The sequence below is a fragment of the Paroedura picta genome, chromosome 10 (genome assembly GCF_049243985.1).
Source record: "Paroedura picta isolate Pp20150507F chromosome 10, Ppicta_v3.0, whole genome shotgun sequence".
NCBI classification, from domain to species: Eukaryota; Metazoa; Chordata; class Lepidosauria; order Squamata; family Gekkonidae; genus Paroedura; species Paroedura picta.
This window is the reverse complement of record NC_135378.1, coordinates 35,553,169-35,568,024: the sequence shown is the minus strand read 5'-3', so window position 1 is coordinate 35,568,024 and position 14,856 is coordinate 35,553,169. Positions and strand designations below refer to the sequence as shown.

Genomic DNA, 14,856 nt, shown 5'->3' with positions numbered 1-14,856 from the left:
GGGAACAGGACAACGGGGCTGCCAAGAACTAAGATAGCTCCCTCTAGACAACCATTTCCATATAACCCAGATCTAACAGATCCCACAGAGAGATCATAGGTTTCCTTAGTGCCTGCTCTTAGCAGCCCTACAGAACAGTGGAACTGTTTGACTGTAATATGATTGCCACACAAATGATGCAGGTAAGGACAGAACAGAGACCCGACATTCCTGTCTGTGGGGATGAAGGCCATAGTAACCTTAGACCTTAAGACAATTACAGAAGAAGTTACATGCTCACTTGCAATTTTGCATCAGTCAGGATGGAGATCAAGAGGAATCAAGAGCAAAGTTAAGAAATTGGTGTAGTGGTTAAGAGTGGCATAGTGGTTAAGAGTGGTGGCTTGTTATCGGGTGAGCTGGGTTTGATTCCCTGCTCCTTTACATGCAGTTAACTGGATGACCCTGGACTAGTCACAGCCCAGAGCTGTTCTCACAGAGCAGTCCTGTCAGAGCTCTCTCAGCCCACCTACCTCATACGGTGTCTGTTGTTGGAAAAGGAAAGGAAGATGAGTGTAAGCAAGGTATTAAAACCAACTCTTCGTCTTCTAGTATATTGCACTGAGAACCAGCCATTCTAATGACTTGAGCCCTCTCCCATCTATATGTAAATTGGCCTACAAAATAATTGCTTTAACAGATGGGGCCTGTTAAATAATCATAATCTTGCTGCATCAGTCTAGTAAAATCATCCTTATTTTCATTTTACAGATAGAACCATAAGAAGTTTTCCTTCAACAGTGGTTCCATCCACATCGTAGGTCTCTCACTCAGACAACAGGCCTCCATACATACAGAGTTTGAAATGTCTATTCCTAATCTAACTATGCTAAATACATGTCTCCTCTGATGCCACCTGCAGGATATTCTTCATATGCTTTTGAATCGTGCACACTACAGAACCTGCCTATTCCAACATTTTTTACCCCTTGACAGCTGACTGCCATCCTTGTTTGTTTTTGTGTCTATCCAACAGAGACTTTCTTGTTTCATTCATCTTCTGGGTGAATGTTGATCATTTTGACCCTCTGAACTAGTTTGGCTCTCACATGTTGGCTTTTAGGACTTTAAAAAAAATTGCCACTACATATTTGGACTTTTAATTTCTGATGTTTCTGTTTACTGAATTTACTCATATACTTGAAGGGGGAGTTGCTTTATATAGGGTTATACGATGCTTCAAATGTTTCAGAGCAACAGACATGGGTGTTGTAAGCAGGGAAAGCCACTACTACAGAAGAGCACAGTGAGGTTCGATACACTATACATATCACCTAGATTCTTTCCCCACATGGGTTTGAAATTACTTAGGGAAATGCAGAGTAGCTACACATTTCCCTAAATCACATCCCTTGTGCCCTTTGCAAATTGCTTGTATCTACCCAAGAAATAAAAAGTCCTATAATTTAGGATGGATATTGACTGTAGCAAGAATAAATTCAAAGCTTGCGATTTGGCAAATCAAGTTATAGAGACGGCATATTAAAAACTCATTAAAGTAATTTGTTCCTTGAGAATCTAAGAAGCACCAGATAGTCATTATACTTTTCTTTCCCAGCTTGCAATTCACAGTGGACTAATTAAGTAGCCTGAAGTTGTGAATTGACCAGATTTAATAAGAGACAGCACAATCTCATTGTTTCCAGGATAACAATTTGTGTGTGCACCTTTGATAACTTGCTGTAACCTGGCTATCAAATTCTTCAAGAAATCTTCTGAAGTTCTTAGATACTAATCCTTATAATGTCTTTACTGTTGGGAGACTTATGACTTGATAAAATTTGCCAGTTTCCTTGCTGACTTGTTTAATCAAGCATACTTTACTCCTCCCCCACCCTTAAGATGTTCTGTGATTGAAAATAATGGTTTAGGCTACTTTAATCCTTATCTTCAACTCTTGGCCTAGTTAATGAGTTTCACATGACATAGAACAGTGACTGCCATCCAACTATTTGGAATAGGTTCCTTTTTCCTTTACACATGGTAGAATCTGACATGCATGTTCTTCACAGGAGGATGCCAATGTTCTTCACAGAAGGATGCCTATTTACACATGTGTAGGAGCTCAAAAATTCTGAATGGGGCTTCTGTTCAACCAGACATCATCTTGAGTGTGATAATTTCAATGCAATGCTGTCTTTTAACTGTAAGGCACATAGTTATTAGACACTGAGAAAAGTAGCACTGACTGTGTGCCAACCAGCTTTAATGCTCAAAAGATCCACCTGAACTACATGCAGCATAAAGTTGCTTCTCAGATATAGTTCTGGTCTTTGAAAGTACTTATGATCAGTCCTCTGCTTTGCAGAATATATACTGAATGCCAATAAACATGTTCCTGCTGGATAATCATTTGGAATAAAGAACCTAATGGTTACAATGATTTGTGTGTATAGGCCCAATAGGTCCATTAGTCAAGTTAAAAACTTTGAATATTGACAGGCATACAAAAACATACATGTATTTGTTAAAAAGTAAATATAATCCCCCAGATTTTGGATCTGATGATAGCCTCAATAAAGAATCTATTGTAGGTAAAAGGTAAAGGTATCCCCTGTGCAAGCACCGAGTCATGTCTGACCCTTGGGGTGACGCCCTCTAGCGTTTTCATGGCAGACTCAATACGGGGTGGTTTGCCAGTGCCTTCCCCAGTCATGACCGTTTACCCCCCAGCAAGCTGGGTACTCATTTTACCGACCTCGGAAGGATGGAAGGCTGAGTCAACCTTGAGCCGGCTGCTGGGATCGAACTCCCAACCTCATGGGCAAAGCTTTCAGGCGGGTGCCTTACCACTCTGCGCCACAAGAGGCTCACTCTATTGTAGAGTGACAGCCAAAAATGACCATTATTGGCCCTGACCATACTGAACTCATGAGCCACCTTCCGATCACAAACAAATCACTCCATAACCACAGGTGATAGCCAACCGATCAGCTCTTTGGATGATTGAATCAATTTCCCTATTTCACAATAGTTTGTTGGTATAATTCTAGCTTTCTTTCAAGACTAACCCCATAAAACCCCAGTGACTTCTTTTGCACACCGAGAGTCTTTGGGATTCATTGGCCTGAGTACAATACAATTTGTAGCAGCTGCAGTGTGTGGGCATCAAACATTCAACTTCAGGGGGTATGGGGACATATACCAGTAGACTTCCTTATCTCACGTTCTAATCTCCTGCTACTTATAACTGTACCATAATGCAACCATCTTGCAGAAGCTTATGCAGTACTCATTGGTGAGGTTAGCTGATGAGGATTTGTAGCCAATCAAAAAGCATTATTTCAGTGGTGTATTCTAAATTCCTGTTCCCAGGCATCTGTTTCCTTGGCCTGACAATCTCCAACCAAGGCCACACAGTGAGCCCATGCCCTCAGCTCATGTGTCATCTCACATTTCTTTTGGGGTCACTGTTCTCCCAAACTAAGTATGTCAAAAGCACATCATACCTAACAACTGAAAGGAAAGCAGCAGAGCTCTACCAGATTCTTTCTTTTTTATTTAATGTTGGAGAGTCTTTTTTTTTGGGGGGGGGGCAATTAGAATATTTCCCTCTACCACATAGACAGAGGCTGATGACCCTGTACCTACCACTGTGTTGGCTAGAGTAGCCAGTGGCACACTGTCAGCTGCTTCCCATCTGCTAAGCTAATAAACTCTACCAGAATGACAAGAGAGCTCTCCACACTTCCTTTCTGGAGGCAGCTTGACTGAAATAGGAAGGTGGGCAGCAACCAGAATACACGAATGGAGGTAAAAATCTACTGCTTAATCTGCCTGGAGAGCTACTGATTGAAAGGCTGTGGTGAAAATGCAGAATGTCCTGAGGTGGCCAGCTGGACAGCTGTCGTGTCTATGAGAAGATGGGGGGGGGGATATTTTCCATCTTTGTTCCTAACAGCTAAGGAATGGGAATGTGCCCAAGACATCAAGAACTGGCCATCGTCCCTAGCCTACGCATTATTCAGCTTCTGTGGGAGGAGAGATTTGCTTGTTTTTACTGTTTCTTGATGTTTCAAGGATCAAAATTGGCAAAGACTTTCAGACAGAAGATCATTGAAGGTAACTTTCCTTTTATCCAATAAAACTCAGGGCCTGAAGACAGCTAAAGACATGGAGAAGTTCGGAGTAGGAGATTTTGAAATCATATGAAGGACTTGGAGGCTAAATCAGGTGGATATTTATCACTCAAGGAGAAAAAATAAATTCATTGCCAATAAAAGTGCCTCTCTCATCAAAGTCATTATGTGCTCACTAGAATACACTGCTCTCTCTATATTAAATTCAGCTAACAGCATTTATCGTTTCTGTGAGCTGTGTTTAATTTCGTATGCTTCGCCTTCCCACCCCCTTTTCGGGGAAGAACAGGCAATTGTAGCTTTTCTAAAAGATCCCTAGGACAGGTATTAATCATGGCTTGGAAACTGCCATGTGAAGCTGTTTGGCTGTTTCCCCGTGGAGAATTAAAGACAGAGATCATGTGTTGGCCAAATGACTGCTTGAGATCAACTACTGGCTCACTTTGGAAATGGTTGAGAAGGCGCCAAGGGCTTTGGCTGCACTTGTCTGTTTCCAATAAGGGCTAAGATGATGCAAGGCAAATGTGGTTGTCCTTTGGAAAAAAAAAAACAGGGCAATTTTCTTTTTACACAGTGAACTAACTTCTCACAGTATAAACTGAATAATGCCTGTGGTCTGTTTTAATCATGTATTTGCAGTTATTTTGGTTTGTGGCCTGATTTCTTCCCCACAATATCATGTTGGTAAAGAGTAATTAACATTGTGGCCCTTGGAAATGTGGACAGGTGCTTAATCAACCTAGAGTGGTTAGCTTGGCTTGCTATATTGTCTTTATGAAGTATGTATCCATGCAAATCTGAGCAGTGGTGGCCTCAATGCCAGATTTCAGGATGGAAGTCCAGAGTTCAGAATTACTTGAGTGCTCTAGAAGTTGCCATTAACAACACTTTATTTATAGTCATTTTGACCAGTACAATAAATGCTGGAATATCAAAATGTTTAAAGGAAGTCCAGAATTGAAAATTGGCATCTAAACTTCACAGTACAAAAAAGACAGGAGAATGAGACCAATCAGCCAGAGATTAGGAATTAGGAAAACAGTTCTTAATCCCTCTTTATCGCATTTCTCCCTGAAACTTGTCCCCTTCCAAAGTATTTGAAACCTGTGTGGAAGCAGCTTTTCATTTTATTCCGAAGAGAAATTCAGATTTCATGTGGTAGTAGTACCACATTGTACCATGAGCTCTCATAGATGTAAACATAGTTTGAAACTTACATTTAATGCAACGGTTAGATTTTGGGCAGGGATGGGTGATTTGGATCAGATAACCCAAAAATACCCAAATTAATGCTGGTTTGGGCCTATCAAGCCAAATCGCCCATCCCTGCACTTTAAATGGGCAGAATCAGCAGTGGCCAAATTGCAATCTGGTGATTCTGTGGTGATCCAGCCAATTTAAATACCTTTTCCCCTCTTTTCTCAGGTGGCCCTTGAGAAGGTGCAGGGGGGGGGGAGAAAGCACACCAAGTAGCTGATATATTATCATCAGCTGCCTGGCACACATTTTAAATACCTTCTCCTTTCTCAGCCAGGACGAGAGAATAGGGGTGGGGGGAGCCTGATAAGCAGCCTTCTCTAGCAGCTGAGTACACTCTCCACTCCCAGAGAAGGCTAGGGAGAGGCATTTAAAGGGCCCACCAAGCATGTGATGATGATTCTTCAGCTGCTTAGAACACCTTTTAAATGCCCCTCTTTCTGAGGCATATGTCATCATCAGTTGCTTGGTGGGCCCTTTAAATGTCTCCCCTTCTAGCCTTCTCAAGCAGTTGAGAATGCTCCCCACTGCCAGAGAAGGTGAGTGGAGAAATTTAAAGGTGCTGCTGATGATGGTGATGATTCATTTAATTTATATATTGCCTTTCCAAATAGCTCCCATGACAAATCAGCTGGTTGGCACACCATTTAAGTGCCCCTGCTTTCTCAGGCAGTGGAGATGCTCTCTGCTGCCTGGGAAGTTGGGGGAAGCATGGGCGGGGGGCGGAATTGGACTGCTTCAGATTTGGCTGAATCTGAACCAGTTAAGGGCAGTTCATGGTGATTCAGATTTGGCCAAATCAATTCCAGCTGAATCTGAAAAAATCTGAATATCTTATCCTGTGCACATGCCTAATTGTATGCTCTCACTTATAAAATACACCAGGAATGGATGACCTAATATTTTGTAAGTTTTAAAATTTATCATTTTTATAATTACTGACAATCTCTCTCACACACACAATACCTTTATTGGCATAAAGCAGATTAGCAAAATGAACAGATATAGTCAGGATACATCAATCAGTTTAAGTTTAAAAACTGAAGACAAACATTCAGCCATAATAAAAGTGACATTGGCATCCTTATCACTCAATAAAAATTGGCAGATCAGGTCTTTTGAATGGTTTCTCCATTTTGATATAAAAGGTATAATATGCCTTCGCTGGACAATAAACAAGGGCCAATCCAGTAAGATATGTTGCATGATGTCAGGAGTGTTTAATTCACAGGGACATATCGTCATGCCTCTGCAATAGGCTAGTTTGCCCCTTCGTCAGGAATACTGACAATCTATGTATATATTTATTGTTATATTCCTTTGCTTTGGTAACCTAAGACCACATTAATAACTAACTACCTTTCCTGGAAAGTCTGAATGAAAAAAAGAAGTCAGAAATGAAGTCACTGGCAGTCTTCAAGCAAAGGTTGGATACACACTTTTCTTGGATGCTTTAGGATGCTTAGGGCTGATCCTGCATTGAGCAGGGGGTTGGACTAGATGGCCTGTATGGCCCCTTCCAACTCTATGATTCTATGATTCTATGATTTAGGTAGAGAAAGGAATGGAAATAAACAATTACATGTCCTACACACATGCAAAAAGCCTTCCCTTCCCTTCCCTTCCCTTCCCTTCCCTTCCCTTCCCTTCCCTTCCCTTCCCTTCCCTTCCCTTCCCTTCCCTTCCCTTCCCTTCCCTTCCCTTCCTACAAGGCACAATGGTTCATGGATGTTTTTAAATACTATATGATCAGGAATAGCCCTACACTAAAAACGTCATCCTTGTTCTACAATTTCTGAGTGTTCCTGTCTCACCTTTCATTTATCAATGACAATATTTCAATATCAAAGTTTTAGTATCATATAAAATCAACAAACATCAGCTTTTCTCCACAGCCCAAATGCAATTAAAGTGCTATGAATCCTTGGTAACTACTTCAATAGTATTATTCTAAGGTCACTGGCTAGGAACCTGCATTGAACTTTCAGTAGCCTCTTTACGCTCATCAGTTCCCAAAAGAGGGCAGCCAGAGCTTCTGTTCTGAAACATTAGCTTAAATATGGCGATTAGATTCTCTTCTCTCTATTGTTTTATCAAAGAGCAGAATAGCCTTCTTGCTGGCATGTAAAAAAAGGAAGGCACCTTGTCCACACCCTCTCTACTACTCCACTTCCACTATTTTACAACCAAACTATTCTATGATCATCAAAGATTTTCATGAAGTCCTGCACTCTAAAACACTTTAAACTTGTTTCAAAGTGCCTAGAATTTGATTGCTATGAATATCCCTTCCTCAAAACCATTTTTGGGGCTCCAACAAAAATAAGCTCTCCTTTTGACTAGCAGGTGGCGACTGGCCCAGCAATGACACGACTCCATGCTTTGGCAATAAATTGGCCGCAGCCGTTTATTAACTGACAAACAACCCCCACAGGAGGGTTGGCCTTATGCTGGTAAGGGAGCTTGAACCCCCGTAAGCCGTCCGGCTGCATTACGGTACTGCGGCGCTCAGGCTCCACGCCTCACTCCCAGCCGGGAGGATGGGATGCCTTTCACCGCAGACTCCGGGAAGCGGCCGCACGGCACCAAAGGGCGTCCACCTCCATTGGTGCCTGCTCACCGCTTCCCCCCCCCGGGCCCCTGGCCTCCCAGCCGGGTAGGCCGCGCCCGGGTAACTGCCGGTCTCCTTAATGAGACCCCCACCTCAGGGAGCCCCACGCGCAGGTGGGCCTCCCTGCCAACAGGCTCCCTACCGAGCATAACCGCAGCTGCGACAACAGTAACCAAATAAACTGGAGGGTGGGCGGGTGTCTGTCCCGACTGCGGACGGCGCAAAGAGGCCTCTGCCTGTGCGCTCGGCCTATTTAAGGCCGAGCGCCCCGCCCTTCTAGAGCCGCGCAGCCGCGCGGCTCTATGATGCTGCCAGGGGAGCCGCATCATAGCTAGGCGCCCCCGCTGCGTCAACGGCGGCTGCGTCGATACCACGGCCGCTATTTATTCCTGACCAGCCCACAGTAGAAGCAGAACCAGCAAACGATTTCCCTGAAATGAACCAGTGGTAGCAAGTGATGTTAAGGGAGGGAAGAGTGTTTGTTTTCTCTCTTAAGAGGCACTATATACCCTACCATGGAACTGACCTGGCCCTGTCAGGGATTCCTGTTACCATCAGATAAGCAAGTATGTTTATCAATAGGCATGCTGTGAATTTCAACTGAACAAAACCACTGGGTGGATTTGATTTCAATGGCTTTTATTGGAGTTAAGTCTTGAACAGCTTTACACCTGTGCAATAGATGTTTGTTCTGTGGCTTCAGGTAAATGCAGCTATTTTGCTTGGTTCAGGAATCAAGGCATGTCCTCCTGAGTCATGGTCAGGTCCTTGAATTGGGGTGAAAAGTGATATCAAGTCAAAGATGACTTACGCTTTAGACTAGATGGACTAGATGACCTGTTTGGTCCATTATATATGATTCTATGATCCTAACTTCATGGGGTTTTCAAGGCAGGGGACGTTCGGAAATTGTTCATTATTGCCTACTTCCATGTAATTACACTGGTATTTCTTGAAGATTTCCCATCTAATTACTAGCCTAAGCCCACCTTGATTTGCTTAGATTTCTGATGATATCAGGCTATCCCAAACTATTCTGGTCAGGGCAAAATGTTCTTTTTGCATTATAAAGTAAAGGATCACTGGCAATTAGAATCATAGAATCATAGAATAATAGAGTTGGAAGGGACCTCTGGGTCATCTAGTCCAACCCCCTGCACTATGCGGGACACTCACATCCCAAACGCTCATCTACTGTAACCTGCCACCCCTTTGCCCTCACAGAATCAACCTCTCCTTCAGATGACTATCTAGCCTCTGTTTTAAAATTTCCAAAGATGGAGAACCCACCACCTCCCGAGGAAGCCTGTTCTACTGAGAAAACATTCTGTCAGGAACGTCTTCTGGATGTTTAGATGGAATTTCTTTTCAATTAATTTCAACCCATTTGTTCTGGTCTGTGCCTCTGGGACAAGAGAGAACAATTCTGCTCCATCCTCCATATGACAGCCTTTTAAATACTTGAAGACGGTTATCAGATCCCCTCACAGTTGCCTCCTCTCTAGGCTAAACAGACCAAGTTCCCCCAACCTTTCTTCATATGTCTTGATCTCCCTCACAATCTTTGTTGACCTCCTCTGGACACGCTCCAGTTTCTCTACATCCCTCTTCAATTGCGGTGCCCAAAACTGAACACAGTACTCCAAGTGAGGATGAACCAGAGCAGGGTAAAGCAGTGCCATCACGTCCCGTGATCAGGACACGATATAACTGAGAGAAACTGGAGAACAATGGACAAGACATCACAAAGAGCTCACCTGTGTTGCCTGGAGAGGAAGGGATGCGACTTACTGGCCTTGGTGCGTGTTGAAGAAATCTCCAAACACATTATAAGTTAGACAGAGGGCCAACCTCCAGACAGAAAGTGGACAGCAATAGACAAGACATCACAAAGACCTCATCTGTGTTGTGTTGAGTGGAAAGGATGCCACGTATTGGCATTGGCGGGGAGGGGGAGCAATCTCTATCATTATTATTATTATTATTATTATTATTATTATTATTATTATTATTATTATTATTATTATTATTATTATTATTATTTATATTTATATCCCGCCTCCCCCCGAAGGCTCTAAAAACATTATAAGTCAGTCAGAGGGCCAACCTCCATAGAGAAACAGGAGAGAAACAGATATGACATCACAAAGAGCTCACCTGTGTTGCCTGGAGAGAAACGGATGCTGCTTAGGGGCCTTTGAGGGAGGGGGATCTCTAAAATAATTATAAGTCAGACGGTGGGGAAAACTCCAAAGAGAATCTTGAGAGCAACGGACATGACATCACAAAGGGCTCACCTGTATTGCCTGGAGAGGAAGGGATGCTGCTAACTGGCCTTTGAAGGGGGGGGGGGGAGTCTAAAAACATTATAATTCAGACAGGGGGGAAAACTCCAAAGAGAAACTGGAGAACAACGAACATGACATCACTAAGAGGTCACCTGTGTTGCCTAGACAGCAAGGGATGCCACTTACTGGCCTTGGTGTGTATGTGGGAAATCTCTAAAAACATAAGTCAGGCAGGGTGCCAACCTCCAGAGAGAAAAGGGAGAGCCATGTACGTGACATCACAAAGAGCTCACCCGTGTTGCCTGGAGATGAAAGGATGCCACTTACTGGCCTTTATGGGGGGGATCTCTAAAAACATAAGTCAAAGGGCCAAACTCCAAAGAGATACAGGAGAGCAACGGACATGACATCACTAAGAACTCTCCAGTGTTGAATGGACAGGAAGGGAGGCCACTTACTGGCCTTGGTGTGTTTGTGTGTGGGGGGAATCTCTAAAACCATTATAAGCCAGATAAAGGGCCAAACTCCAAAGGGAAACTGGAAAACAACCAACATGACATCACAAAGAGCTCACCTGTGTTGCCTGCAGAGGAAGGGATGCCGCTTACTGGCATTGGTGGGGGGGGGGGAATCTCTAAAAACATTATAAGTTAGACTGAAGGCCAAACACCAGAGAGAAACTTGAGAGCAACAGACAACATCACGAAGAGCTCACCTGTGTTGTCTGGAGGGGAAGGGAAGCTGCTTACTGGCCATGGGGGGGGGATATCTAAAAACATAATAATTCTTACAGGGGGGGAAAACTCCAAAGAGAAACTGGAGAACAACGAACATGACATCACTAATAGGTCACCTGTGTTGCCTAGACAGGAAGGGATGCCACTTACTGGCCTTGGTATGTGTGTGTGGGAAATTTACAAAAAACATAAGTCAGGCAGTGTGCCAACCTCCAGAGAGAAAAGGGAGAGCCATGTACGTGACATCACAAAGAGCTCACCTGTGTTGCCTGGAGATGAAAGGATCCCACTTACTGGCCTTTGGGGGGGGGGGATCTCTAAAAACATTATAAGCCAGATAAAGGGCCAAACTCCAAAGGGAAGCTGGCAAACAACCAAGTCAGTCACAGCGACAAACACCTGAGAAAAACTGAAGAGCAACGGACATGGCATCACAAAGGGCTCACCTGTGTTGCCTGGAGAGGAAGGGATGCCGCTTACTGGCATTGGTGGGGGGGGGGATCTCTAAAAAACATTGTAAGTTAGACTGAAGGCCAAACACCAGAGAGAAACTTGAGAGCAACGGACAACATCACGAAGATCTCACCTGTGTTGTCTGGAGGGGAAGGGAAGCTGCTTACAGGCCATGGTGGTGGTGGTGGTGGGGAATCTCTAAAAACATTGTGAGTCACACACAGGGCCAACTTCCATATAGACTCTGGAGAGCAACGGACATGACATCACAAAAAGCTCACCTGTGTTGCCTGGAGAGGAAGGGATACCGCTTACTGGCCTTGGTGTATGTGGGGAGAATCTCTAAAAATATGTCAGTCAGAGGGCCAACCTCCATAGAGAAACAAGAGAGCAACAGATATGACATCACAAAGAGCTCACCTGTGTTGCCTGGAGAGGAAGGGATGCCGCTTACTGGCCTTTGCATGGGAGGGGGGGCATCTCTAACAACATTATAGGTCAGACAGGAGGGAAAACTCCAAAGAGATACTGGAGAGCAACGGAAATGACATCTCTAAGAGCTCACCTCTGTTCACTTGACAGGAAGGGGGACAACTTATTGGCCTTGGTGTTTGTTGGGGGAATCTATAAAAACATTATGTCAAACAGGGGGACAACATCCAGAGAGACATTGGAGAGGTACAGACATGATATCACAAAGAGCTCACCTGTGTTGCCTGGAGAGAAAAGGATGCTGCTTAGGGGCCTTTGAGGGAGGGGGGATCTCTAAAAACATAAGTAAGACAGGGGGGAAAACTCCAAAGAGAATCTTGAGAGCAACGGACATGACATCACAAAGGGCTCACCTGTGTTGCCTGGAGAGGAAGGGATGCCACTTACTGGCCTTTGCGGGGGGGGGATGTATAAAAACATTATAATTCAGACAGGGGGGAAAACTCCAAAGAGAAACTGGAGAACAACGAACATGACATCACTAAGAGGTCACCTGTGTTGCCTAGACAGCAAGGGATGGCACTTACTGGCTTTGGTGTGTGTTTGGGAAATCTCTAAAAACATAAGTCAGGCAGGGTGCCAACCTCCAGAGAGAAAAGGGAGAGCCATGTACGTGACATCACAAAGAGCTCACCTGTGTTGCCTGGAGATGAAAGGATGCCACTTACTGGCCTTTGCGGGGGGGGGGGGAGGGGGGAGATCTCTAAAAACATTATAAGTCATAGGGCCAAACTCCAAAGAGATACAGGAAAGCAACGGACATGACATCACTAAGAACTCTCCAGTGTTGAATGGACAGGAAGGGAGGCCACTTACTGGCCTTGGTGTGTTTGTGTGTGGGGGGAATCTCTAAAACCATTATAAGCCAGATAAAGGGCCAAACTCCAAAGGGAAACTGGAAAACAACCAACATGACATCACAAAGGGCTCGCCTGTGTTGCCTGGAGAGGAAGGGATGCCGCTTACTGGCCTTTGCATGGGAGGGGGGGCATCTCTAACAACATTATAGGTCAGACAGGAGGGAAAACTCCGAAGAGAAACTTGAAAGCAACGGACAACATCACAAAGAGCTGACCTGTGTTGTCTGGAGGGGAAGGGAAGCTGCTTACTGGCCATGGTGGGGGGGGGGAATCTCTAAAAACATTGTAAGTCACACACAGGGCCAACTTCCATATAGACTCTGGAGAGCAACGGACATGACATCACAAAAAGCTCACCTGTGTTGCCTGGAGAGGAAGGGATACCACTTACTGGTCTTGGTGTATGTGGGGAAAATCTCTAAAAATATGTCAGTCAGAGGGCCAACCGCCATAGAGAAACAGGAGAGCAACAGATATGACATCACAAAAAGCTCACCTGTGTTGCCTGGAGAGGAAGGGATACCGCTTACTAGCCTTGGTGTATGTGGGGAAAATCTCTAAAAATATGTCAGTCAGAGGGCCAACCGCCATAGAGAAACAGGAGAGCAACAGATATGACATCACAAAGAGCTCACCTGTGTTGCCTAGACAGGAAGGGATGCCACTTACTGGTCTTGGTGTGTGTGTGGGAAATCTCTAAAAACATAAGTCAGGCGGTGCCAACCTCCAGAGAGAAAAGGGAGAGCCACGTACGTGACATCACAAAGAGCTCACCTGTGTTGCCTGGAGATGAAAGGATGCCACTTACTGGCCTTTGTGTGGGGGGGAATCTCTAAAAACATTATAAGCCAGATAAAGGGCCAAACTCCAAAGGGAAACTGGCAAACAACCAAGTCAGTCACAGCGGCAAACACCTGAGAAAAACTGAAGAGCAACGGACATGACATCACAAAGGGTTCACCTGTGTTGCCTGGAGAGGAAGGGATGCAGCTTTCGGGCATTTGCATGGGGGGGGGGGGCATCTCTAACAACGTTATAGGTCAGATAGGAGGGAAAACTCCAAAGAGATACTGGAGAGCAATGGAAATGACATCTCTAAGAGCTCACCTTTGTTGCCTTGACAGGAAGGGGGACAACTTACTGGCCTTGGTGTTTGTTGGGGGAATCTATAAAAACATTATAAGTCAAACAGGGGGACAACATCCAGAGAGACACTGGAGAGGGACAGACATGATATCACAAAGAGCTCACCTGTGTTGCCTGGAGAGAAATGGATGCTGCTTAGGGGCCTTTGAGGGAGGGGGATCTCTAAAAACATTATAAGTCAGACAGGGGGGAAAACTCCAAAGAGAATCTTGAGAGCAACGGACATGACATCACAAAGGGCTCACCTGTGTTGCCTGGAGAGGAAGGGATGCCGCTTACTGGCCTTTGCGGGGGGGGGGGATGTCTAAAAACATTATAATTCAGACAGGGGGGAAAACTCCAAAGAGAAACTGGAGAACAACGAACATGACATCACTAAGAGTTCACCTGTGTTGCCTAGACAGCAAGGGTTGCCACTTACTGGCTTTGGTGTATGTGTGGGAAATCTCTAAAAACATAAGTCTGGCAGGGTGCCAACCTCGAGAGAGAAAAGGGAGAGCCATGTACGTGACATCACAAAGAGCTCACCCGTGTTGCCTGGAGATGAAAGAATGCCACTTACTGGCCTTTGCGGGGGGGGGGGGGAAATCTCTAAACACATTATAAGTCAAAGGGCCAAACTCCAAAGAGATACAGGAGAGAAACGGACATGACATCACTAAGAAGTCTCCAGTGTTAAATGGACAGGAAGGGAGGCCACTTACTGGCCTTGGTGTGTTTCTGTGAGTGGGTGTGTGTGTGTGTGGGGGGGGGGGAATCTCTAAAACCATTATAAGCCAGATAAAGGGCCAAACTCCAAAGGGAAACTGGAAAACAACCAACATGACATCACAAAGAGCTCACCTGTGTTGCCTAGACAGCAAGGGATGCCACTTACTGGCCTTGGTATGTGTG

The 14,856-nt window shown here is 44.7% G+C and overlaps 2 long non-coding RNA genes across 2 annotated transcripts in view; both read right to left on the bottom strand.

Moving 5' to 3' along the window:
* LOC143819940 (uncharacterized) overlaps window positions 1-14,338 on the bottom strand; it is a 28,948-nt gene extending 14,610 nt beyond the window's left edge. Inside the window, exon 1 of the long non-coding RNA XR_013225174.1 lies at window positions 14,068-14,338. This is a non-coding gene — a long non-coding RNA (uncharacterized LOC143819940). The remainder of the gene's footprint in view (window positions 1-14,067) is intronic.
* Window positions 8,609-11,224, bottom strand: LOC143819941 (uncharacterized). The gene is made up of 2 exons (XR_013225175.1): window positions 10,990-11,224; window positions 8,609-8,753 (listed from the first exon to the last, which is right to left on the bottom strand). It is a non-coding gene; the product is annotated as an uncharacterized LOC143819941 (long non-coding RNA).
* Window positions 14,339-14,856: the final 518 nt, after the last annotated feature.